General features: G+C 42.0%; 1 pseudogene; it reads left to right on the top strand.

Annotated features, from left to right (window-relative positions):
* The first annotated feature begins 1,887 nt into the window (after positions 1-1,887).
* On the top strand, positions 1,888-2,306 carry LOC101528716 (mitochondrial import inner membrane translocase subunit TIM14-like; annotated as a pseudogene).
* The last annotated feature ends 1,418 nt before the right edge of the window (positions 2,307-3,724 follow it).

The raw sequence follows: 3,724 nt of genomic DNA, 5'->3' as shown, positions 1-3,724 counted from the left end.
CACCATTTCATTCTGCCAATCATGCTGGGAAGGGGATTTTGACTTCCCAGTGTTTAAGAATATGCTAGGGATTCCACACTGAACTAGCCAGATGACCTCTCTTCTCCACAGACCTGACATTCTAGCCATGTAGAAGCATCATTAGGAAAGCCAGGAAGCATTAGGAAGAAGTAGGATGGAAATAGAGACTCACCACTGCTTGCCCTGAGCGCAAAAGGAAAGACAGAGGCCTGAGGGGCACACTTGGATTTTTACTATGTTAGCTGCTCCAGAGCAGCCATCAGAAATTCTCTATGCCAGGAGGTTCAGCATTTCTAGCACCCAGGAGCAGATCACTGTCCTACGAAACAGTCTTCAATCACTGAGACATTTTTTCTACACTCAAATGTAGATAGTGCCAGGAACTCCTCCTTTTAAAATGCTATAATCAGTCTGATAGTGAACCTGAAAATAAGAGGCTTCCACTGATTGTATGTCTCCTGTCTGCTAGATGAATGCTACATACTTGGCTACTTTGATTTGTATTTTCTTTTTGTTCTATCATGGTTTCTTTTTATAAAAAGTAATCATGGTTGAGGAAAATGTTAAGTCCTCCAAGTATCACCAGTCTAAGGAGAATCAAAAGAATCTAGGGAGCCATAACCCAAATGAAACTTCAAGTTGCATATCAGAAGCCAAAGTACACCGCATCCACACCATCACCATATACTTCTCAGCTTCAAATGCTCGGTGGCCTCCTCTGCTCCCAGCACTTTGCTTCAAGCTTGCCTGCCATTCAAGCCTACCCAGTCAGGCTTCCCCAAGCTGTCCAGGCAATTTCTCTGGTCCTCCCACACGTAGACCTTGGCTTTCCCTTAATTTCCCAAAGCCTAGATGATACCAAATTGGAGTGTTTTATCAACATTGCTCAGGTCCTGAGAGAATTACAGAGATTATAACACAGGAGAAGAGAAATGAAGCAATTAGTGCCCCATGGCATTCATCCCAAAGGCCCAATTCTTTGCACATGGAACCTCCATCCTCAGGCACGGGAAGTTCCATTTTTCTGCATCTAGGCCAACATGTTAGAGGACTCCCTCACACCTCTCAACTCCAGGTTTTAAAACATTTAATCCTCTTCCTGTGGTCCCTGCCTGAGGAAGCCCAAAATTTAATATCGTATTAACTAATATGGCACTACTGCTCTGGGGAGGAAAACAGTGAAATCTGGAAGGTGTGATGCTCTTCTGTTCTTATAAATCCCAACCAGTGGCAGGGCAAGTATCCATGGAGTTTTGCTCCACACTGTCACATCAGGACCCATGTTCAGAGAAGACCAACTATCTTCCACAAGGCGACCAGTTCATCATTGGTGTCAATGACCAGTCTGCATATAAGGAAAGAGGAAGTTACACAGAGAAAACTTTTTGTGGATCATGCAACTTGCTAGTATGTCATGTGAAATTTCCACCCATGTTTCATTGGTATGAAAATATGGATACGTCTATAAGAAATGTGACCTAACACATACTTCAGAGTAAAACGGGGCAGGTTGGGTGATCTAGCCACTTGGTCATCAATAGCATCGTAACTTATTGGATATCCAGAAAAAAATAGCACTTTTTAGGTGATTATACACAAAAATTTAGCATTCCTTCCCCACCCATGTGCTTCAACTTCTCCTGCTAGACTCACTTCTGGCATGCCTTCCCATAACTAGTCTTATTTAAATACCCTTTCCGGAACAACATTGACATCTCCCTCAAACACATTCGGCTGCCAACTGTAGAATTCACAAACACTTGCTATCTTTTTGTGTGTGTGTGTCTTTCCTTCTTAGAAAAAAATACTTTGCACAGCGGGTCGGCGTGGCTGCTTGCAGGTCGCTGCTTTGGGGTCAGGGCTCTGGCGGTGGCTGCGGCCTGTGGACTGGGATGTGCCGCGCTGCCAGTGGAGGTAGGGGATCTGCACCCACGCCATGGCCAGTACAATGGTAGCAGTTGGATTGACTATTGCTGCTGCAGGATTTGCAGGTCGTTATATGTTGCAAGCTATCAAGCAAATGGAGCCTCAAATAAAACAAGTTTTCCAAAGTCTACCAAAATTTGCCTTCAGTGTGGCTATTACAGAGGTGGATTTGAACCCAAAATGACAAAACGAGAAGCAGCATTAATCTTAGTGTAAGCCCAACTGTCAATAAAGGAAAAACAAGAGTTGCACATTGACGAATTATGCTCTTAAACCACCCAGACAAAGGAGGATCTCCTTATATCACAGCCAAAATCAATGAAGCTAAAGATTTACTAGCAGGTCAAGCTAAAAAATAAAGTAAACATGAATTTTCAGTTCACATTAGTGTGTATGATAATAAAATAACTCAGAGCTAACTTTTTTTGAAAAGAAAAAATGCTTAAAAACATCACTCATAATCCTCCAGCTCTATTAATTTGACTATATTTTTAATCTTTATATTTGCAAATGTTTGAATACCATGTATAAGGTCCTGCTCAGATGATTTTTTTTCCTTGAATATGTGATACAAGGAGGTCAAATGCCTTGCCCAAAGTTTATGGCTAGGAAATAGTACAGGCAGGCTTTTTTTTTTTTTTCGAGATTTATTTTTTTACTTGAGAGACTGAAGTCAGGGGAGAGAGGGAGTGACAGAGAGAGAGAGATCTTCCATCTGTTGTTTCACTCCCCAAATAACCTCAACAGCCAGTGCTGGACCAGGCCAAAGCTAGTAGCTTAGGTCTCCAATCAAATCTTGCACATGAGCACAGGGGCCCAAGCATTTGTGTCACCATCTGCTGCCCAGAAAGGCTTCTTGTCCAGACTACTGCCCAAGCTAATGCCCCCTTCTTACTTCACATGATGACCAAAGCAGAGAAACTTGGCCCTTAACAGTTCAAGATTTCTATTTCACCTCTAACACCAACCATGTAACTTTGGATGAGTTACTAAACTCCTCAGTTGAGGAACTCAAACGAGTTAATGCTCTGGACCTTCAGTAAGCAGCATTGGCTGTGTTGTTGTTAGTATTATGACCACTATTGGTGACTTCTCCGAGTAATTTATCACAAAAGTGAACAAAATCTCCAAGGCCTGGAAACCAAATGGAGGTAGGACCTTGAGTGGCTTCTGGTGACCTTTGGAGAGCAGAGTGGAATAAGTACCCTTGGGGGGAATTCTCGACCCTTCTAAAAATTCCATTAAACCTAAACACACATCTGTTAGCACACCCCAAGCATGCAGTCTCTGCTTTCACCCAGAATTGAGCAGTACAAGGAGGAATATTATATTCAGAAACTCATATGGAACTATTTATCCCCAATCACTTGGTCCTTTTCCTTAAACTTTTCTACAGTCTTTGGTTTCAAAGACCATTTTAGAACGACTGAATTTCCTTACAAACTAAGTTCTCTGCTCATTCTCCTCCATGCCCCGTCCCCGTGCATCCCCCTCAAAAAAAAAGATTGTTTTTAGGAAAATCTCCTTGGGGCATAAGGACTATGAGTTTCCGAATTTGCTTTCCCCTTTCTTTCTTTTTTTTTTTTTTTAATAAAAATTGCCCAAGAAACCAGGATTCATTAAGAGTCATGGGGGAAAAATATGACTGAGATGAAAGGAGTTTGTGGCTTACTACTTAGCAAGAAAATTCATAGTCTTTTAGGGGAACCTAACAGGATCAGAGAATAGGAGAATAGAAGGGCACTAGAAATCATAAAGCCTGCTGTCCTCATTTGGA

The sequence above is a fragment of the Ochotona princeps genome, chromosome 2, assembly GCF_030435755.1.
Source record: "Ochotona princeps isolate mOchPri1 chromosome 2, mOchPri1.hap1, whole genome shotgun sequence".
Taxonomy (NCBI): Eukaryota; Metazoa; Chordata; class Mammalia; order Lagomorpha; family Ochotonidae; genus Ochotona; species Ochotona princeps.
Note: the sequence above shows the minus strand (reverse complement) of the source record. Positions and strands in the feature narration are given on the sequence as shown.